This window comes from Pongo pygmaeus, chromosome 21 (assembly GCF_028885625.2).
Source record: "Pongo pygmaeus isolate AG05252 chromosome 21, NHGRI_mPonPyg2-v2.0_pri, whole genome shotgun sequence".
Classification (NCBI taxonomy): domain Eukaryota; kingdom Metazoa; phylum Chordata; class Mammalia; order Primates; family Hominidae; genus Pongo; species Pongo pygmaeus.
In genome coordinates, this window is record NC_072394.2 from 66553215 (window position 1) to 66576321 (window position 23107).

The 23107-nt window shown below is 55.3% G+C and overlaps 1 protein-coding gene across 3 annotated transcripts in view; it reads right to left on the bottom strand.

The window, feature by feature from the left end:
• Positions 1-21311, bottom strand: part of ZBTB46 (zinc finger and BTB domain containing 46) — a 92379-nt gene extending 71068 nt beyond the window's left edge. The window contains exon 1 of one of the 3 annotated variants that reach the window (XM_054467294.2): positions 21293-21311. The gene's annotated coding sequence lies outside the window, so the exon portion shown is untranslated. Of the gene's footprint in view, positions 1-552; positions 2804-20401; positions 20579-21292 lie in introns of those variants that run through there. The other 2 variants (XM_054467292.2, XM_054467291.2) reach the window with 2 other exon arrangements.
• Positions 21312-23107: the final 1796 nt, after the last annotated feature.

Sequence of the window (23107 nt, forward strand, 5' to 3'; positions counted from 1 at the left end):
CAGGACGGGCATGAGTCCCCCCCGCCCAGCCCACAGGACAGGCATGAGCCTCCTCGCCCAGCCTAGCCCACGGGGCGAGTCTGGGTCCCAGAACCCCACAGGATGGGCATGAGCCCCCCGAGGGGCAAAAGACGACAACAGGTGGACAAGATGCGAGCCACCAGCCCACTAGGACCTCGGAGCTGCCATGGGGCGGGTCTCCCAGAAGAAGAGTCGAGCAGCCTTCCTCTCCCCAGCCCCACCCCACCTCTCATACAGAAGACACTACAGCCCCAGGCCTCCCAGCTTCTGACTTCCAGGAGCAGAAGTAAGTTCTTCCACAGGGCAGGAGGGGCCCTGGCAGGATACGACTGTCACCTCCTCTGAAAGTACTTCCAGGAAGCCCGCTGTGCCCACAGTCATAGGCAACGCAGAGAGCAGGAAAATCTCAGGGGGTGCAGAGAGGGAGCGGCCCATAGGTGACGCAGACAGCTGACCCTGACCCCCCGGCCCGGCAGAGATCTGCACGTGCGAGGGTCAGCTCTGAGCTGGGCGACGGGCCAGCCGGCTCACCTTGCAGCCAGGTGAGCTCTACCCCGCTGGGAAGAGAGCTGCTGCTGTCTGACTCCCTGCCACATGAGGACTCAGGACACACTGGGCAGGTGAGCCATGCTGCAGGAACAAACCCCTTTCATCCAACTCTGCCATGAGACAAAATGTTAGAATCACAGCCCCTGTCACTAAGTAGCACATCTATTTCACCAACTCCCATTTTTCTACCAGGTCTGGCTCATACATTGTTCAGACAAAGTACTTGCCTGGGAAAAAAAACTAAAGTAAAAATGGCTCTTAGACTCCAAACAGGGAAGCATTAAAATATTCAAAAGAATTGACCCTGCAAATATTGAAACAAGGCTTTAGTGCTGACCCACCAAAGTGGCGGCGATCTTTTCGTAACAAAACTCTCACTAATAGGAAAACTCCAAATTCAGGCAAAATTTGCATCAACTTTTCCTACATAAAAAAAGAGAAGCAACGGTAAACTACATTTGCATTTTTAGTAAAAACTAAATGAAAATCAACTTGAAATAAGAAAATTAACATTAAAATTTTTCACAAGGCCAGGCAAGGAGGCTCAGGCCTGCGATCCCAGCACTCTGGGAGGCCAAGGCGGGCAGATCACGAGGTCAGGAGATCAAGACCATCCTGGCTAACACGGTGAAACCCTGTCTCTACTAAAAATACAAAAAATTAGCCGGGCGATGTGGTGCGCACCTGTAATCCCAGCACTTTGGGAGGTGGAGGCGGGCGAATCACGAGGTCAGGAGTTCGAGACCAGCCTGGCCAACATGGTAAAACCCCGTCTCTACTAAAATACAAAAAATTAGCCAGGCGATGTGGTGCGCGCCTATAATCCCAGTGCTTTGGGAGGTGGAGGCAGGCGAATCACAAGGTCAGGAGTTCAAGACCAGCCTGGCCAACATGTGGAAACCCCGTCCCTCGTAAAAGAAATAAAAAAAATTGGTTGGGTGTGGTGGCAGGCACCTGTAATCCCAACTACTCGAGAGGCTGAGGCGGGAGAGTCACTTGAACCCGGGAGGTGGGGGTTGCCATGAGCCAAGACCACGCCACTGCACTCCAGCCTGGTGACAGAGCCAGACTCCATCTCAAAACAAAAAACAAAACAAACAACAACAAAAAAACACAGCTGGGCGTGGTGGCTAACGCCTATAATCCCAATACTTTGAGAGGCCAAGGCAGGTGGATCATGAGGTCAAGAGATTGAGAGCATCCCGACCAACGTGGTGAAACCCCGTCTTTACTAAAAATAGAAAAAAATATTAGCTGGGTGTGATGGCGCGCGCCTGCAGTCCCAGCTACTTGGAAGGCTGAGGCAGGAGAATTGCTTGAACACGGAAGGCAGAGGTTGCAGTGAGCCGAGATCGTGCCACTATACTCCAGCCTGGTGACAGAGTGAGACTTCGTCTCAAAAAAAAAAAAAAAAAAAAAAAAAAAACAGGCATCAAAATATGAAACAACCCGTGTTTTAAAATACATTAAGTTGGAGCCAGGCATGGTGGCTCACACCTGTAATCCCAGCACTTTGGGAGGCTGAGGCGGGTGGATCATCTGAGGTCAGGAGTTCGAGACCAGCCTGGCCAAGATGGTGAAACCTCGTCTCTACTAAAAATACAAAAATTAGCCGGGCGTGGTGGAGCGCACCTGTAATCTCAGCTATTCGGGAGGCTGAGGCAGAAGAATCACTTGAACCCAGGAGGCGGAGGTTGTAGTGAGCTGAGACTGTGCCACTATACTCCAGCCTGGAGACAGAGCAAGACTCCATCTCAAAAAAAAAAAAAGAATAAATAAATAAATAAATAACTAGATAAATAAAATACATTAAGTTGGAAATTCCAATGTAAGCACTGTGGCTATACACCAGAGTAACTGCTCCCCTGCCACTGCCCTGCGCGGGCGAGTCCTAGCCCTCCCGCCTCTACCTGGTTCTACTGACGGCTTAGGCAGGAGTTCAAGGTCACAAGGATGCACCCAGCCAGACCTTCAGGTAGGAAATGTCACAGAACCAACAACCGATCCTTCAACAAATAAGTAGCATGAAACGGAGAGAAGAAATGCAACTTCAGGGACATCACCACCCACAAGCAGCGCGTGGCCCTCATCCCGACTCAGGGACATCACCACCCACAAGCATCGCGACGCTGAGGAAGTGTTGCAGAGTGCCCAGCTGTGTGTGAGCCACACACAACGAAGCCCTTGAGGGTAAAACTGAGATTTGCTTTAAAATACTTGAGAGGAAAAAACAGTGGGAAGGGCCAGGCACAGTGGCTCACGCCTGTAATCCCAGCACTTTGGGAGACCGAGGTGGGTGGATCACGAGGTCAGGAGATCAAAACCATCCTGGCTAACATCGTGAAACCCCATCTCTACTAAAAATACAAAAAAATTAGCCGGGCATGGCAGTGGGCGCCTGTAGTCCCAACTACTGGGGAGGCTGAGGCAGGAGAATGGCATGAACCCAGGAGGCAGAGCTTGCAGTGAGCTGAGATCACGCCACTGCACTCCAGCCTGGGCAACAGAGCAAGACTCCATCTCAAAAAAAAAAAAAAGAAAGAAAGAAAGAAAGGAAAAAGAAAAAACAGTGGGAGAGAGTGGGAGAGATGAGTAAGACAAGAGCAGAGCACTGGGGGTTCCCGCAGCCAGGTGACGTGGACGTTCTCTCTAATTTTGTGTATGTTTAAAAAGTTCCAAAATAAGTTTTTGAAAATATAATTAGGTTTTAAAATAATAATATAACTTTTACAAAACTGGGAAAATATACAATCCAGCGATGCAAATGAGGTGAGAGAGAATCTCATCTGGAAACCCACAGGCAGCCCCACCCCTCAACAGGAGGCCCAAGACCTGCCTCTGCAGGGGGAGCCTGCCTCCTCCCACCCCCAGGCAAGGGTCCTCATTTGGGGGTGACCTCCCAGAGGAGTGCAGCAGGCCTGGGCCTCAGGAGTCTGACTGTGGGTGACAAGCCGCAGACACAGCCATGTCCACATCGCACCATGGCCACGGCAGGCAACTTAGAATGCTCTGACACTCACCCTACTTCGGAATTAGGAATATCAGATGCACCATTCACAATGCTATGTGCTAAATTAAAGTTCCACATGTTACTACCTCACAAACCAAACTTTCCTGAATTTTAGCAATGATACTTCAGTAGTTGCTACCCTTAATTTTCCAGGGATCTTACTGGATGCACTAAAAATGCTATTGTGAGCTGATCATGGTCTCACATGCCTGGGGTCCCAGCTACTCAGGAAGTTGAGGCAGAAGGATCGCTTGAGCCCAGGATGTCGAGGCTGCAGTAAGCTGAGATCGCGCCACTACACTCCAGCCTGGATGACAGAGCAAGACCCTGTCTCAAAATAAACAAACAAAACATGCTATTCTGAAAAGGGGCCACAGCTCACCAGCTACTGAGAAGACACAAAAGGCCAAGAGCCCAAGTCTGAGCTGAAGGCACAGGTGCAGTGGGCGCAGGTGCAGTGGGCACGAGTGCAGGTGCAGTGAGTGCAATGGGCGCAGGTGCAGTGAGTGCAATGGGCGCAGGTGCAGTGGGTGCAGGTGGGCACCGGTGCAGTGAGTGCAGGTGCAGTGGGCAAAGGTGCAGTGGGTGCAGGTGCAGTGGGTGCAGGTGGGCACAGGTGCAGGTGAGCACAGGTGCAGTGGGTGCAAGTGGGCACAGGTGCAGTAGGTGCAGGTGCAGTGGGTACAGGCGGGCACAGGTGCAGTGAGTGCAGGTAGGCACAGGTGCAGTGAGTGCAGGTGCAGGTGGGCACAGGTGCAGTGGGCGCAGGTGGGCACAGGTGCAATGGGTGCAGGTGCAGTGGGTGCAGGTGCAGTGGGCACAGGTGGGCACAGGTGCAATGGGTGCAGGTGCAGTGGGTGCAGGTAGGCACAGGTGCAGTGGGTGCAGGTGGGCACCGGTGCAGTGAGTGCAGGTGCAGTGGGCAAAGGTGCAGTGGGTGCAGGTGCAGTGGGTGCAGGTGGGCACAGGTGCAGGTGAGCACAGGTGCAGTGGGTGCAGGTGGGCACAGGTGCAGTAGGTGCAGGTGCAGTGGGTACAGGCGGGCACAGGTGCAGTGAGTGCAGGTAGGCACAGGTGCAGTGAGTGCAGGTGCAGGTGGGCACAGGTGCAGTGGGCGCAGGTGGGCACAGGTGCAATGGGTGCAGGTGCAGTGGGTGCAGGTGCAGTGGGCACAGGTGGGCACAGGTGCAATGGGTGCAGGTGCAGTGGGTGCAGGTAGGCACAGGTGCAGTGGGCACAGGTGCAGTGGGCGCAGATGCAGTGGGCACAGGTGCAGTGAGCAAGGCAAAGGGGGTGCCCAGAGGAGGGCCCAAGTCCTGCTTCGGATGGAGAGGCACAAGCAGCCGCAACACTCAGCTGCCCCTCTTGGCTCCATCTCTGCTCACCCCAACATGACTCCCTCCCCACCCACCCCGTGTCTCTCCTCACAGGTTGGCAGGCTCACATCACCCAAGATACTCAAAGCGTCTCCCCTGTCTGCATAACCCAGCAAAGCAAGGACTCCGTGAGCTGCTGTGTATCCAGGCCAGGAACCCGACCTGCCACAGGCCCAGGGCTGCATGCACACTGGCTGAATGCATTAGTTAATATTTTGGTGACGCTGGTTACTTGCCACCTCTGCTGTAAATAACAGCACCGTCAAGGATACAGCGGCCACGAGAGGTGGCAGCTGCTGATGCGTGGAGAAGCCTCCATAGAGAAATACGTGTGGAAGACGCATCAAGAAAACCCAAGCTCTGATGCTGTTAAGGGCTGAAATGTGTCTGCTGAAGTCCTAAACCTGCAAATGTGACCTTATTTGGAAATAGGGTCTTTGCAAATATAATCAAGTTAAGATGAGGTCATAGTGGATTAGGGCGGGCCCTCACCCAATAGGACCAGCTTCCTGAAAAGAAAAGGAAAAGGCCAGGCCTGGCGCGGTGGCTCACGCTCGTAATCCCAGCACTGTGGAAGGCCGAGGCGGGCAGATCATCTGAGGTCAGGAGTTTGAGACCAGCCTGACCAACATGGAGAAACCCCGTCTCTATTAAAAATACAAAACTAGCCGGGCATGGTGGTGCATGCCTGTAATCCCAGCTACTCAGGAAGGCTGAGGCAGGAGAATCGCTTGAACCCAGGAGGCGGAGGTTGCGTTGAGCCAACATTGCGCCACTGCACTCCAGCCTGGGCAACAAGAGTGAAACTCGGTCTCAAAAAAAAAAAAGAAAAAAGAAAAAAGAAAAGGAAAGGGTCAGATGTGGTGGCTCATGCCTGTAATCCCAGCTCTTGGGGAGGCAGAGGCAGGAGGATCGCTTGAGCCCAGCATGGGCCACATAGGGAGACCCTGTCTCTACAAAAAGTAAAAAAATTAGCCAGGTATGATGGTGCATGCTTGTAGTCCCAGCTACTTGGGAGGCTGAGGCAAAAGGATCCTTGAGTCTGGGAGAAGGAGGCTACAGTGAGCTGTGCTTGTGCCACTGTACTCCAGCCTGGCCCACAGAGTGAGATCCTGTCTCAAGAAAAAAAAAAAATAGAAAAAGAGGCTGGGTGCAGTGGCTCAGGCTTATAATCCCAGCTCTTCAGGAGGCCGAGGTGGGCAGATCACCTGAGGTCAGGAGTTTGAGACCAGCCTGGGCAACATGGTGAAACCCTGTACCTACCAAAAATACAAAAAATTAGTCAAGCGTGGTGGCACATGCCTGTAATCCCAGCTACTTGGAAGGCTGAGGCAGGAGAATCGCTTAAACCTGGGAGTTGGAGGCTGCAGTGAGCTGAGATGGTGCCACTACACTCCAGCCTGGGCGGCAGAGTGAGACTCTGTCTCAAAAAAAAAAAAAGGAAGAAGAAGAAAGAAGAGGAAACCTGGACACCCGCAGGGGAGACAGTGTGAAGACAGAGGCAGAGGCTGGAGCGAGGTGTCTACAAGCCGACAGGCACCAGGGACTGTGGTCAACGCCTGCAGCTGAAGAGGCAGGAGGACCCTCCCCTGGAGCCTTGGGAGAAAAGTGGCCCCGTCCACCCCGATGCTGGGTGTCAGCCTCCAGCCCTGTGACAGAATAAGGCTCTACCGGTTTCAGCCACTCAGGCCATGGGCCCATGTAACGCAGCCCCAGGAACTTGCCCAAACAGCAAGCTCACCTACAGAGACTGCACAGCACCACGCTCTGAGTGATGGCACTGGGAGTCTTCGCCCAGGATTCACATGGTCCCATCTGCCAGGGCCCCTGCCTTTTGAGTCTGTAGTTTTGAGGTGCACTGCAAGGGGCCCTTTGTAGAGCTGGACAAGGGCGCTGGGGTGAGAGCCACTGGCACCATCCACGCTGCCCCTGCCAGGTGAGGCATGCCTTGACCACGGTCCTGCTGGAAAGCACGTGGCAAAGCCACCCGGAAACCAGATGCAAAGCCCAGAAGCCCTCGGCGCAGCCCCTGCATCCAAGTCACGGTCCCCTCCAGCTGGGCTGCATGAGGAGGGCCAACCTTGGGTCTTCGTGAAGAGGAGAGCAGCGCAGTGCCGCCCCACAGTCAGCTCTGCAGAGGGAGGGTGGGCCAGGCCAGTGCAGACCCCCAGGGCGTGTTCTACAGCAACAGTGGCCACAGCTCCAGCCAACACCTGGGCACTCTCCATCTCTCCTGATAGTTATGTGTTCACGTCAGTGTGTCAAGAAAAGCATCACTGGCCAGTCGCGGTGGCTCATGCCCGTCATCCCAGCACTTTAGGAGGCCAAGGCAGGCAGATCACAAGGTCAGGAGTTTGAGACCAGCCTGGCCAACATGGTGAAACCCCATCTCTATTAAAAAAAAAAATGCAAAAATTAGCCGGGCATGGTGGCAGACACCTGTAATCCCAGCTACTGGGGAGGCTGAGGCAGGAGAATCGCTTGAAACTGGAAGGCAGAGGTTGCAGTGAGCCGAGATCGCGCCACTGCACTCCAGCCTGGGTGAAAGAACGAAACTCCAGCTCAAAAAAAAGAAGGTCAGGCGCAGTGGCTCAAGCCTGTAATCCCAGCACTTTGGGAGGCCAAGGCGGGTGGATCACGAGGTCAGGAGTTCAAGACCAGCCTGACCAACAGGGTGAAACCCCGTCTCTACTACGGAATACAAAAATTAGCCAGGCGTGGTGGTGTGCGCCTGTAATCCCACCTACTCAGGAGGCTGAGGCAGGAGAATCGCTTGAACCCAGGAAATGGAGGTTGCAGTGAGCCGAGATTGCGCCACTGCACTCCAACCTGGGTGACAGAGCGAGACTATCTCTGAGAAAAGAGAAGAGAATAGAAGAGAATAGAAGGGAAGAGCAGAGCATCACTGAGGCACCAACTCATGACTTCCTTGATGCACTTCCTTCTTAAGACAAGGCAAAAATCAGGTGAAGTACAAAATGAGGTTGTTATCAATGATATTAAGCGAACAGAGAGAGCACCCGGGACACTAATGGATGCTGTCTGCCGGCTTTGCTCCCTCCAGGAGCGCATCCCGAAGAAGACGAGCCAGCCCTCGCCAGGGTGCAGGTGTGTCTCACTCCGACCCTTCCTGACCCTGCGTCTCAGGCTCACCCGGAGGCGTCTGTGATCACAACTCTGCTTCCTGTGAGGGCTCTGCCATGGGCACTCGACATGGCTTTACACAGACACAGGGTCCCACAGACGATGGGACCTCCTACCCTCCCTTCTCCCAAGGTCTCTGGCAATTTCCACACTGAAGAAAGCAAAAACAGCAATAGTGCCCCAGGGGCCAGACCAGAGGCAAACAGATTAAAAAGACCACTTCTCGGCCTCCCTGAATGTTACTGCAACGTCTAGTGAAATCCAGTGAGCAGCCATGAAAATGGCTTTAACTAGATGGGATATCAGAGTGAGTGCCACCTCGTAACTCCCTGCCTCACTCCGCCAACAAGTAAGAAAAGCAACTGGGACGCTCGGAGCACTGACAGCCGCTTTGTCAGTCATGGGACACGCATTTCACCGTCCAGCAGAGGGTGTCTGCTAATGATTTCCGAAACGTTTTTCAAAACACTCTGAAGTACAGAACAAGTCTACATACAAACTAAAATAAAAGCAACGAAATACTATAGATGTATTTCCATATATTACCGTAGGCAGCGAAACATAACCATTTCCTCAGGCAAAAACATGCAAACTCCCAGTGTATGAAGTTAGCAACGTATAACCAAGAAAAGAAAGCAAAAGTCATAAAAACAGTCAACAGGCACACTTTTTTTTTGTTTGTTTGAAGTGAAGTCTCGCTCTGTTGCCCAGGCTGGAGTGCAGTGGCACAATCTCGGCTCACTGCAAGCTCTGCCTCCCACCTCAGCCTCCTGAGTAGCTGGGACTACAGGCGCCCGCCACCACACCCAGCTAATTTTGTTTTTTTGTATTTTTAGTAGAGATGGAGTTTCACTGTATTAGCCAGGATGGTCTCGATCTCCTGACCTGGTGATCTGCCTGCCTCAGCCTCCCAAAGTGCTGGGATTAGAGGCGTGAGACACCGCGCCCGGCCAATGTAAACAGGCACGCTTTTTAAGAAGTATATTATATATTTTTTTTTTGAGACAGTTTTGCTCTTGTTGCCCAAGCTGGAGTGCAGTGGTGCAATCTCGGCTCATACAACCTCCACCTCCCCAGTTCAAGCAATTCTCCTGCCTCAGCCTCCCAAGTAGCTGGACTACAGGCATGCGCCACCATGCCTGGCTAATTTTGTATTTTTGGTAGAGACGGGGTTTCTCCATGTTGGTCAGGCTGATCTCGAACTCCCGACCTCAGGTGATCCGCCCACCTGGGCCTTCCAAAGTGCTGGGATTACAGGCGTGAGCCACCGCGCCCAGCCTATTTATTATTTTTTAGATGGAGCCTCACACTGTTGCCCAGGCGGGAGTGCCATGGCACGATCTCAGCTCACTGCACTCTCTGCTTCCCAGGTTCAAGCGATTCTCCTGCTTCAGCCTCCCGATGAGCTGGGACTACAGCTGTCTGCCCCCATGCACGGCTAAACTCACTGCAATCTCTGCTTCCCAGGTTCAAGCGATTCTCCTGCTTCAGCCTCCCGATGAGCTGGGACTACAGGTGTCTGCCCCCATTCATGGCTAAACTCACTGCAATCTCTGCTTCCCACGTTCAAGCGATTCTCCTGCCTCAGCCTCCCGAATAGCTGGGACTGCAGGTGTCTGCCCCCATTCATGGCTAAACTCACTGCAATCTCTGCTTCCCGGGTTCAAGAGATTCTCCTGCCTCAGCCTCCCGAAGAGCTGGGACTACAGGTGTCTGCCCCCATGCACGGCTAAACTCACTGCAATCTCTGCTTCCCAGGTTCAAGCGATTCTCCTGCCTCAGCCTCCCGAATAGCTGGGACTGCAGGTGTCCGCCCCCATGCATGGCTAATTTTTTTTTTTTTTAGATGGAGTTTCGCTCTTGTTGCCCAGGCTAGAGTGCAATGGTGTGATCTCAGCTCACCACAACATCCGCCTCCCAGGTTCAAGAGATTCTCCTGCCTCAGCCTCCCGAGTAGCTGGGAGTACAGGCATGCGCCATCACGCCCAGCTAATTTTTGTACTTTTAGTAGAGACGGGGTTTCACCATGTTGGCCAGGATGGTCTCAATCTCTTGACCTCATGATCCGCCCGCCTCAGCCTCCCAAAGTATTACAGGTGTGAGCCACTGCGCCTGGCCTTTTTTTTTTTTTTTTTTTTTTTAAATAGAGACAGGGCTTCACTATGTTGGCCAGGCCAAACTCCTAACCTCAGGATCCACCCACCTCAGCCTCCAAAGTGCTGGGATTACAGGCCTGAGCCACTGTGCCTGGCCATTATTATTACTATTATTATTTTTTATTTTAGAGAGGGTCTTGCTGTGTTGCCCAGGGTGGCCTTAAACTCCTGGGCTCAAACGATCCTCCTGCCTCAGCCTCCTGAGCAGCTGGGACTACAAGCAGGCACGCTTTTTTTTTTTTTTTTTTTCCTGAGACGGAGTTTCCCTCTTGTTGCCCAGGCTGGAGTGCAACGCCACGCTCTCAGCTCACTGGAACCTCCACCTCCCGGGTTCAAGTGATTCTCCTGCCTCAGCCTCCCAAGTAGCTGGGATTACAGGTGTGTGCCACCATGCACAGCTAATTTTTTGTGTGTGTATATTTTTAGTATAAATGAGGTTTCACCATGTCGGCCAGGCTAGTCTCAAACTCCTGACTTCAGGTGATCTGCCCACCTCGACCTCCCAAAGTGCTGGGATTACAGGTGTGAGCCACCATGTCTGGTCCAGGCTCACTTTTAATAATGTGATGCTAAACAGAAGTACTTAAAGTACAGAGTGACATTAACCTGAAATGTTTCATTCACTTTGGACAAAAACAACAGCCACTGTTTAGGAAGCACCGAGGCGGTTTTAAATATCCTGACTCCCTTAGTTTCCCTTCAGAAATAAAAACCTTTGTGATATCACTAACAATTCTCAGAGCACAAGGCTGTCCCGCAGCCCGCCCCAAGCACTTACTCACCAGGAAAACCCAGCCAGTCACTCAGCACACTGCGAGAACTTACACCTTTAACTTCCTCTATCTAAGAAGCTTTCTGCAGGAAAAATTACCATCTGTGCTTTTACTCAATAGTGAGCTCTTACCATTAACATTTTAGAAACATGAACACAGCCCTGATCAAGCAGAACCGATACACTCCCGAAAAAGGCAGAAAATCCTAAACACACTTGCAGCACCAGCCAGCAAAGCTGCACTCACAGCCTCGGAAACCGGAGGTGCCTTGGAGAACAAGAATAAACGACGGGACACACGTCCAGCCTTCCTGAGTTCAAGCGCCCTGAATTCACCCACCAGCACACCCATGGGGGAGACGGGCACTTTTGTATGTGACACGGGCCCCCAATGAGAAAAGCCTGGGGTGCTCTCCCTAGAGCTGACATGCATGCAAAACCCAGCCCTGGGACTGAGGGGCTCTAGGCCCCAACAGAGGAGCACAGGAGGCCTATTCCATTTCAGTACAATGGGTTCCATGATTGGCCAAGGCTGGGCTCAGTCCTACACCAGACTGACAGCTTCCTCACTCTCCCACGCTTGGGTTTAAAGACATGTCCACAGGAAGACGCACCATCAGTGAACGGCTGCTGTTAGGAGAAACGGGAACAGCACCGACCACACAGCGAGCACGGGACACGGCCAACCCGGCAAGCACGAAAACATGAGAGAGTGGAGCCTACGATGAGTCTCGGAATTCCAGACCACAGGCCAGGCACTATGGCTCACACCTGTCGTCCCAGCACTTTGGGAGGCTGAGGCAGGATGAATGCTTGAGCCCAGGAATTTGAGACCAGCCTGGGCAACACAGCCAGACCCTGTCTGTACAAAACATGTTTTAAAAATGGAAACCAAAAGTCGGGAGCGGTGGCACACACCTGTCATCCCAGCACTTTGGAAAGCTGAGGCGGGTGGATCACTTAAGCTCAGGAGTTCGAGACCAGCTTGGGCAACATGGACAAACCCATCTCTACTATTCAAGACCAGTGCAAGCAACATGGACAAACCCAGTCTCTACTAAAACTTAAAAAAAAAAAATTAGCTGGGCATGGTGGCGCGCACCTGTGATCCCAGTTACTCAGGAGTCTGAGGCAGCAGAACCGCTTGAAACCGAGAGGTGGAGGTTGCAGTGAGCCAAGACTGCACCACTGCACTCCAGCCTGAGAGACAGAGTGAGACTCCATCTCAAAAAATAAATAAATAAAATAAAAATAAAAATGGGAACAAAAGGCCAGGCACAGTGGCTCACTGTCATCCGGTACTTTGGGGATTCAAGGTGGGCAGATGGGGGTGCACTCGCGTTCAGGAGTTCAAGACCAGCATGGGCAACATAGCAAAACCTGGTCTCTACTAAAAAAAAATACAAAAATTAGCAGGGTGTGGTGGCACACGCCTATAATCCTACTTGGGAGACTGAGGCACAAGAATCACTTGAGCCCAGGAAGCAGAGGTTGCAGTGAGCTGAGATCACGCCACTGCATTCCAGCCTGAGCGACAGAGTGAGACCCTGTCTCAAAAAATAATAATAATAAATAAATAAAATAAAATAAAAATAAAACAAAAATAAAATTAAAAAATTGGCTGGGTGTGGTGGTGCGTGCTTGTAGTCCCAGGTACTCAGGAGGCAGAGGTGGCAGGATCGCCTAAGCCCAGGTTGAGGCCGCAGTGAGCCATGACTGTGCCACTGTACTCCAGCCTGGGCAACAGAGCGAGGCCCCCTTCTCAAAAAAAAAATTAAATAATTCAGACCAGAAAAAAGGACAATATCCACTGTCACACTGCATCCCTGACCACACACTTCCCAGAGCAAGTTTTCTCATTGTGGTGTCTTCCAATTCCTTTTCCTCTGTCCTGATTCCTGTCCTGACCTTTGTCCTCTAGGAACCGTGTGTGTGTGTGCGCGCGTGTGTGCGTGTGTGTGTGCGTGCGTGTGCGTGTGTGTGCGCGTGTGTGTGTGTGCGTGTGTGTGTTCTTTGGGACTGCTCCGTTTTCTGTTTGTAAAAGGAGATGTAAACCGTGGAATGGGCTCCCCACGGGACTAACGTAAACGACCAGATTACACTTGAGAAGTGGAGATTTTGAGTGCAGAGAGGAAGCTGTGGGCGAATCAAGGCTTCTTTAGAGACCAGAGGCTCAGGGCAGGATCGCTGGCCAAAGTCCTCTGTTTCCTCGAATGGGTAACAAGCAGACACATCCCACCTAAGCATCAGGGCCACCTTAGAGGTTGAGCGCCTCTGACCTGCAACTGACTGAGCCGGTCTCCCTGAAGCATGGGAAATCCCGAGTATTGTGGGTCTGCAGATTCCACACTGACATCAGAGGAGGAAGAAACGGGGCTGGACCTGGACAAACAATGCCTTCTTCAGCCAGTTTGTTCTCCACCCCTAAAGGAGCTGAATAATCTCTACTTCTTTTGAAAATACCTAAGCTGGCTTTGAACTTGCCAAATAAAAGGATACTGCCATTCACCAGATTCAATAATTTAAATGGCATGGAAAGAGAACACCCATTTTATTCGAATAGGGCCACACCGAGACAAGAAAGACTACAGACCATGTTGTCTTGAAAGCTAATTTAGCAAATATCAGAAAAACTCACTTGGCGGTTGCCACATAAGCCCTGAACCACGCCCTTTTTCCTGAAAGCTCAGGGTCTGCAGGACAACTCAGCGGTTCTAATCCCACCCAAAATTTCATGTGGCCAAGAAACACTTACCGTCTCCCCCCATCCCCATTCTTCTGGGTGCTCCGAGAAGTGATGTTTCCATCACTGCACCCCCATCTCACTGTCATCAGACCCTCCCTCCCCCATCTTCCCATCACTGCACCCCCATCTCACCGTCATCAGACCCTCCCTCCCCCATCCTCCCATCACTGCACCCCCATCTCACCGTCATCAGACCCTCCCTCCCCCATCCTCCCATCACTGCACCCCCATCTCACCGTCATCAGACCCTCCCGCCCCCATCCTCCCATCACTGCACCCCCATCTCACCGTCATCAGACCCTCCCTCCCCCATCTTCCCCTCACTGCACCCCCATCTCACCGTCATCAGACCCTCCCTCCCCCATCTTCCATCACTGCACCCCCATCTCACCGTCATCAGACCCTCCCTCCCCCATCTTCCATCACTGCACCCCCATCTCACCGTCATCAGACCCTCCCTCCCCCATCTTCCCATCACTGCACCCCCATCTCACCGTCATCAGACCCTCCCACCCCCATCTTCCCATCACTGCACCCCCATCTCACCTTCATCAGACCCTCCCTCCCCCATCTTCCCATCACTGCACCCCCATCTCACCGTCATCAGACCCTCCCTCCCCCATCTTCCCATCACTGCACCCCCATCTCACCGTCATCAGACCCTCCCTCCCCCATCTTCCCATCACTGCACCCCATCTCACCGTCATCAGACCCTCCCGCCCCCATCTTCCATCACTGCACCCCCATCTCACCGTCATCAGACCCTCCCTCCCCCATCTTCCCATCACTGCACCCCCATCTCACCATCATCAAACCCTTCCTGGCTGGGTGCGGTAGCTCATGCCTGTAATCCCAGCACTTTGGGAGGCCGAGGCAGGCGGATCACTTGAGGTCAGGAGTTCAAGACCAGCCTGGCCAACATGATGAAACCCCGACTCTACTAAAAATACAAAAATTAGCCGGGTGTGGTGGCGGATGCCCATAATCCCAACTTCTAGGGAGGCCGAGGCAGGAGATTCGCTTGAACCCGGGAGGCGGAGGTTGTAATGAGCCGAGACCTCGTCACTGCACTCCAGTCTGGGGGACAGAACAAGACTCCGTCTCAAAAAAAAGAAGCCCTCCTTCCAGCCTACCATCTCACTACCATCAAGCCCTCCCTCCCCCTTCCCAGGGCCAGCTGTCCCCACACTGCACAAACAGCCCTGGGCACTTTGTGTCAACAACTCCGTTTTCTGGTTCTATCCCTGCACTGCTGTTCCTCCAACCAGAACGGCCTTGCTCCTCTTCTCAGCCTCTGCAAAGCGGCTGGCTATGGCCAATGAGTGGATTATTGAGTGTGTTTCTAGAAAGCCTGTGTGTCTGGATGTGCCCCTCCACAGCCCAGAAAGCAACAACCAGGCCTTCGAGTTTCTTCGTAACTCAGAAGCTTCTAATCTCTGACTTTTTGTGGGATTCTTTCAGGGAAGTCAGTTGGGAAAGTGGCGAATCAACACTGTGACAGGTAATGCTTAGCTTGGGCCGACTTCTCATTCTTCTGCCCAGTTAAGAGCCATAGTTTTGTTCCCCATGCCCCAGCGGATAAGCAAAGCCTCTGTCCATCCGGCAGGTGACCCACACTAACAAGAAGACTTGCCCAGAGTAACGTGGGCCACACGGTCCAGGTGTGTCCACTTCTCACAAAGGCAGCTGTCAACACCAGGAGTTCCTAAGCCCTCTGCATGTAGCCCAAGGCACAGCGGTGCCCCTCTCCACATCTCCACAGAGAAGCACCGACGCAGGCCTCGTGTGCAGCAATATGCCAGCAAACGGGCACAAAGGAGCACTGACACAGGCCTCGTGTGCAGCGATATGCCAGCAAACGGGCACAGAGGACCACCTGCGCAGGTCTCGTGTGCAGCGATATGCCAGCGAATGGGAAGGCCTTCTGTGCAAGAGGCTTCGTTTTCTTCAGAGTGGTTGGAAGGAAGAGATGATGTGATGAATTTTTGTAAACAAAAATGTCTTACAAACAAAAAAGTATCTGTGTGTCCCATGCAAGCAGCAATGCTGCCCGACTTTCAGATAAATGAAGACATTTTTAGAAACTGATTGTTCACACACATATGTGGCTCTTTTCCATTTTGGGGGAAACTGAGAAGGACTGAGGCGCTAGTAAGTCAGAGATGCTCAAAGAGAAACCAAGAGGAGCCCGGGGGTGACACCTGGGCCGACAACGACAGGGCCAGACAAGAAATGCTTCGGCTGGGCGCGGTCGCTCACGCCTGTAATCCCAGCACTTTGGGAGGCCGAGGCGGGTGAATCATGAGGTCAGGAGATCAAGACCATCCTGGCTAACACGGTGAAACCCCATCTCTACTAAAAAAAAAACAAAAACAAAAAATTAGCCGGGCATGTTGGCAGACGCCTGTAGTCCCAGCTACTCGGGAGGCTGAGGCAGGAGAATGGGGTGAACCCGGGAGGCGGAGCTTGCAGTGAGCCGAGATCACGCCGCTGCACTCCAGCCTGGGCGACAGAGCGAGACTCCCTCTCAAAAAAAGAAATGCTTCACGGATGACTTTTCCAAAAAGACAGCAAGTGTCCTTGGGAAGGCATTATGTGTGCTGAACCAAGTCTTCAGAAGGTACAACGTGAAACTCAACCGCTCCTCATGCCTACCCCCACAGCTGACCAGCTCCCAAAAGCTGCCTCCTACGTACGGTGGCCCTGCCCTCTGGCCAGCAATCCACTCTCCGAGAAGCAGGGGTTGGAATATGACTCGCTCCACCAGGACTGGACGACTGCCAGGTCTGGAACCGTGCGGGTGGATTTCCAAGTGGACCTCCTTCCCTCGAGTCACCTTTGGGCTCCAGTGCCACTCCTTACAGCAGTCTACACAGAAGTCCAGGCACCCTCCTCCCAGCCTTGGACCGTTTCTCACCAGCCTCTGCCACCACACTGGGTCACATCAGTGGTTTCTGTGTGCCCCCAACCCACCTCCATGGGAACTTCGTCACCAACCTGGCCCAAAGTCTGGTCCATGGCAGGCCCTCAGTACCACCAAAGAACTGTCATGACTAGGAATCCTTGAGTGTCTCTCCAGTAAGACGCAAAAGCACATCTGTCAAAACACAAAAGATCTGCAAATGCTTTTGAAAAATACACTAATGTTTCTCAACTTTCTATTCTAAAATAGCTATGGTAGCAAATTTTTAATCCAGATAATGATGTTTAGAAGCATTTAATAATTTTAAATTGTAAATTAGAGTAAAACGGCACTGCTGATACTCAACTATGCAACAGAACTATTCAACAGAAAACTTTGCATAAATCATACTTAGGTCAAATTTCACTGGTTTTTATGCTTTAACAGGACAATGTTTTATTTGTTTATTTATTACTTAATTTTATTGTTTTAGAGACAAGGCCTCGCTCTGTTGCCCAAGCTGGAGTCCAGTGGCACAATCATAGTTCATTGCAGCTTCAAACTCCTGGCCTCAAGCGGCCCTCCCGCCTCAGCCTCCCAAAGCACTGGGATTACAGGTGTGAGCCACCACGCCCAGCCTCAGAACCACTTTTAGGTTGTTAAAAAACATCCTTTTTCTTTTCCATCTATAAACACCACCATTGGGGCCCTTTGTCGTCACCAGCAAACCAGAACACCAAGCCTGGGTCTGTATATGTGAGGCACTCAAAGTGTCTAAGTGATAACAGAAAAGCAGGAAAATCCCTCCCATGGACCCCACAGCCTAAGACCCCAGCACTCTGCACAAGTTCACAGCTACGCCCGAGCCGCGGCAGACGGCAGGAGGACCACAATCAGGACCCAGCACTCTGCACAAGTTCACAGCTACGCCAGAGCCGCGGCGGACGGCAGGAGGACCAAAATCAGGATAAGGCGGCCGCCTCTCAAAGCCCTGAATAAGTCTGTGGCCTTAATAGAGATTTTGAATCAAACATTTATTCTTAGGAGTCAGGCCATTCAAGCAAACTTAGCAGCAACAAGATGAATTCTTCCCCCAGGGGAGGGGACAGATTCAAAGGGTTTTTTTTTTTTTTTAATCTGCTAGAAAAACCAGTAGAGGCAAGTATCAACCATCACTCAAGGTCACTCATGAGACTTCCAGGTAAAACATGCAAAGTCCAGGGAGAAGCAGCAGCCTGAATTTTTACAAGAACGGTACTTGGGCAAGAACATGAAGTCCCCAGGACAGGGAACTTCCCATGGCAGACGCCGTGACACTGGGTGTGGGGATGGGAAGGGGCAAGGACTTCTAGACCTTTCCTCTCACTTTTACTCAGCAGTGGAGCGGGTGCCTGGGCACCAGTCACCGCAATGGGAGGAACCAGCTCCAGTTCTCGGGCTGTGGCGCCGTCTAGGCACCGTGCACGAAGTGGGTCTCCTGGGCTCTGAGAGGCCGGGCTAAGACCTCTGATGGAGAACAGAGCACTGGAGCTGCACAGCTGTCCCAGAAACACAGGCCACAGGGACAGAGTGGCCCAATTTCCCTTAATTTAAAAACCCCACGTCAGGGCAGTGTTGGAAAGTTCACTCTGCTAAAATTTAATTCAGTGTTTGTAAATAATACATCGTCTGACAATAACTGTGTACCCTCCACGGCATTTCCTCTAAATCCCTGGAGCAGTTTCACCGTTCACAGCGTTTACCTCCTGACCTCTGTGGCCACCAGGGGCTGGGGAGGGACGGAGGGCGCAGGGCACTGGGTCAGCCTGGCCCTGGTGGAACTGACCTGGGGGCCCTTAGGTAACAGTCCACCCAACCCTAACATCCGAAACAGGAGTGGAACTCAGGTCTGAGCACAGAACGACTCATCCTCACACAAAACAGCTAAACCCGAACAGAAATCACCTCATCTAAGCAAAAGAAAACTCCCACGTTCAGGATAATGTTGTCAGAGGCTTAATTAAATGCTTGTCCCCAGGCTGGCCTGAAGACAAGGCGGAATTTTGGATTTCTAAACACCGCAAAGTGAGTGCATTCCACCCCCCAAGGAGAAATCCGACAGTAACTCCCGAGCCCTCTTCCTTCAGTTACGGAGAAGATGTCTAGCTTTTTAGGGGGCACAGTGTGTAAGCTCCCACCTAAATTTGCAGTAACTTGTGCCCAAGTACTCCCCTCACTCCTCAGTCCTTTCTGCAGTAGTAACCAGGCTGAGGTGCCCAAAGGTGTCCGTTGGAAACACGTAAAACACACCGAGCAGAAAGGTTCTACTCTGACAAATACTGTCGCTTGCTTCATTATTCATGTGAAAAACCCCTTCTATACATTTCCTTTTGATGAACAAACTATTTTCCACTCTTGTAGAGTGAAATAGTGCCTTGCAGAGGCAGCGTGAGTGCCAGCAGCTGAGATGTATCCAGTCTGTTACCCAAACGGGAAGTTAGCTCTGATAATAGAGCCAATATGAAAGATTCTACAATCGATACAATTAAAATGCCCGTGAGTTCTCGGCACACAGGTGTCTGCGCCCAGGCCGTGCGCTAAACACGTTTCTAATTAGCATTTCTTTAAACAATGCTGATCACAATCTTGCCACCGTAATCCACTCCAAATGCATCGTTGAGATTGCAGCCCAGAAAGCGAGAGAAAATTCGCTGCGAATCTCAGTCAAACTTTCTTTTGTTTATATTTCTTCGCTGTCAGAAAATATCCGTTCTTCGCCCCATCTGGCTGTACCCTGGCTCCTCGGTCCAGCCCTATTGTGTGTGCTTCGTTAAACCTATAAACAGTGAATCTGTCAGCGGGGCCAGGGGAACCCCAACTAGCCGGAGCCCTCCCTCTGGCGCAGAGAATTCCCCGTTTGCCTTCGGGATTGAGTTGTCAGACACCGGCTCGCGCTCCCCCGCGAAACTGACATGTCTATTTACAGAGAAACAAAGACGCGGCTCGCAGCGGACCCCGCTTCCTCCGCGCGCCCCGTCCGCCCCGCGCGCCCCGAGCCCTCCGCGCCCCTCGCCGCCCCGCCCCGAGGCCCCTGCGCCCCGGTTCGGCCGGTGATTAAGATGGAGACCAGGCCGGCGCCCGGCGCCCGGCGTCCGGGGAGACAATGACCCCCCGGCCCCAGGGCGCCGGGACCCGCCCGCGCCCACCTCCCGCAGTTCCGACTCTTGGCAAACTCGGCGCGGGCGGCTCCGGGTGCGGCTGGGCTGTGCCGGCGGGGGGCGCGGGCGGGGGGCGCCAGGACGCCCCCGGGCTGCCTCGGGGCCAGGCGTTGACGCAGCAGAAATTACCAGCTGGAAAATTCCCCTCTCGGAGGTGCCGGGGAGGGAGAGCGGCGGCGGCAGGAGGTGCCGGGGGCCGAGGGGCCGGGGCAGCCCAGCCGCCTCCGCGCGCAGCCCCGCGGGGAACCCGCGCCGCCCCCGCGCGCCCCGCCCCGCGCCGCCGGCCTGGGGGGCACCCGTGGGGACCGGGCCGGGGTCTCCGCCGCCGCCCCCGGAGCCCGCGCCGCAGCCGGGAGCTCCGATGGCCCCCGGGAGGGCGCCCCCGCGGGGCGGGGCGTGGCGGGGCGGCCGGCGGCGGGGGCGCGCCCGGGCTCGCAGCAGCCCCGGCTCCCGGCTCCCGGCTCCCGGCCCGGCCCCCGCCGCGATGCGCCCGCCCGGCCGCGCGGACAATGAGCCGGCGCCGCTTACCTGTGACCCCATGGGGCGCGGGCGAGGGCGGGCGCCGCGGCCGCCGGGCCGGCGCCGGTGATCGCCACCGCCGCCGGGCGGGCGCTGCGTTCGGGCGGGTCCGAGCTGCGCGGTCGCCGGGGCTGTTCGGTCCGTCCGTCCGTCCGTCGGTCCGTCAGGCCGGCGCGCGCCCCCGCGCCCGCTCCAACCCCGCGGCCCCCGCCGCCCGCGCGCGCGCGCGCCCCGCCCGCGGACCCTGACCCCGCCCCCCGGCGCGCGCCCGGCCGCCGCTGATTGGCCCGCGCTGCGCCCTGGCCGCGGCCACCGCCCCGGGCCCCGCCCACGCCGGCCCGGCCGCCGGCCCCGCCCCTCGCTGGGCCCCGGGCGCCGCGCCGCGGGGTCGCAGGGGGCCGCGCCGGGGGTCCGTTTTTCCCACCGCGGGCGGCCGGACAGCGGAAGTGCGGGCTGGAGCTCGCTGGGCATTGTGGGAAGCCCCCTCCCCTGGGCTGGCGGGGGGCTGGGGCGGCGCGGCGCGGGGATCCCCCTGGCCCCGGCTGCGCCCTTGCCCCGCGAGCGAGGAGCAGCCTGGAAACCACCCCACGGGAGCGGCGACCCCGACGAGGGCACCCGGTCCCTTCCCGGGCCGCGCACCGGGCGCTGCCCACGCGCAGATTCCTCGGGGGCGCGCGGGTGCCCAGGTCACGGGCCGTCCCCGCGCCCGACGCGCCGTTGCGCTGCGCGCGTCTCGCAAACTTGGCGACTCCCCCAGCCCGGCCGGGCATCAACGCTGGCCGCTGGCGGTGCGGAAAAGGCGCCCCCAAGGAAGGCCGCCCGGGGCGCGGGGTCCGGAAGGGCCTGGGCACCGCGCGCGCCCACCCTCGGGGGCCTCGGCGCACCCGGAGATCGGCGCACCTCGGGCGCGGGCCTCGTGGGGGTGCCCGCCAGTGGGGCTCGCTTTTGGCTGACTAGGGGCACCGGCGGCCGCGCGTGGGTCCCTCCCGTCGTGTCGTCTGCGAGGGACGAACGGCTCCGGGAAGGGGCGGGAACCAGCGGCCCGGGCCTAGCCCCAGCCCCGTGTGCAGCCCCGATCCGAACGGCCCGGGACGCGTCTCCACCACTCGGCGCCCAGACTCTGCGCGTCGTTTCTCGCCTCCGCCGTCCTCAGCCCTCGGGCGGGTGGAGTGGGAAGCGCGGCCCCACATTCCTTGCCGGCCTGCGCGGGGGTAAAGGCCACCTCGCTTCCTCTCCCCGGGCGCGGCGGCGGGAAGGGAGGTGAGCCTGTGGCCGGCAGCCGCGCGAGGGAGTCGAGCCCGGCCCGGCCAACCAATGGGGAGGCGCCCGGGCCGTCCAGCCTGTCTCCCTGCGGGCCCAGCGCGGTGGATTCTTCGGGAGGTGGGAGGCGGCGGCCCTATGGGTGCTTTCAAATCAGGATGTGTGAGGCGCATTCAGGAGCGGCAGTGGGAGGCGGCTGAGGGCTCTCCATGAGTGAGCAAAGGCGAGCGAGGTCTGGCTGCCGGGATCAACGCCTGAGACACTCCCTTACTGCTGTCGCGGGCGCCTGGAAGTGGCTGTGCGGACACCCCCTTCCCATCCCGTCGCCAAGGTCGCCGGGATGGCACTGCGGCCCAGGAAGCCCCGTCCCCGGCCTACCTCGCGCGGCACCCTCTCAGTGGCACTGCTTGCTCTGGTCTGAAACTGCAGGCCCAGCGTCACCGACCTTCGGGAGGTGGGGGCTGAGCACAACCACCCTGAGAAGAGGTGGCTTCCAGGAGGGTCTGGCGGGTCACGTGCATCCCCCTTGGAGGGAACAGAGAGCACTGCCTGCAGGAACCCCCACCTGCCCACCCAGAGCCCAGTTATACCCCACGGAGGAAAGAAGGCCTGAGGAGACAGGAGAGCTCGGGCCCACCCAGCCAAAGCAAGGAGGACCAGAGCCCCGATGCTTGCCCCAAGGGCCTTCCGCAGAGCCTGCCCACGCTCTCCTGCGCAAAAGAGAACCCCAGTCTCTCCCAAGATGTCTGGACCTCCCTAGACAGCCTCCAAGGAGAGCAGTGTTGATGGTTTGCCATGTCCATTGTCCATGCAGGGATGGAGAGCAGCAGTAGCTGCCTGGCGGAACACACAGTGGCACTCAGTCATCGCTTAGGAGGCCTGCCCATAAGAACCAAGCCTTGATCTCACCACGACCCAGGCCTGCCAGGTTAGGGCTGCCTGTCTTGATAGAAACTTGCTGAGCGCCGGGCGCTGTGGCTCACGCCTGTAATCCCAGCACTTTGGGAGGCCGAGGCGGGCGGATCACGAGGTCAGGAGATTGAAACCATCCTGGCTAACACGGTGAAACCCCGTCTCTACTAAAAATACAAAAAATTAGCGGGGTGTGGTGGTGGGCGCCTGTAGTCCCAGCTACTCGGGAGTCTGAGGCAGGAGAATGGCGTGAACCCGGGAGGTGGAGCTTGCAGTGAGCCAAGTTCGTGCCACTGCACTCCAGCCTCGGCGAGAGAGCGAGACTCTGTCTCAAAAAAGAAAAAAAAGAAATGTGCTGAGTTCTAGAATGAACCGGGCGGATGAGGCTCTGGGCCCTCTCTCACCTGGGAGCCCCACTCCTCCCCCCTTCCCCCTCGGCAACACTGCCAGTGACTGGGGACACAGACTCCTGACTTTTCTGCTCCAAGAACCAACAGAAGGTCAAGCAGCCTGGAGATGAAGACAGTATGTCAAAAAGGAAGA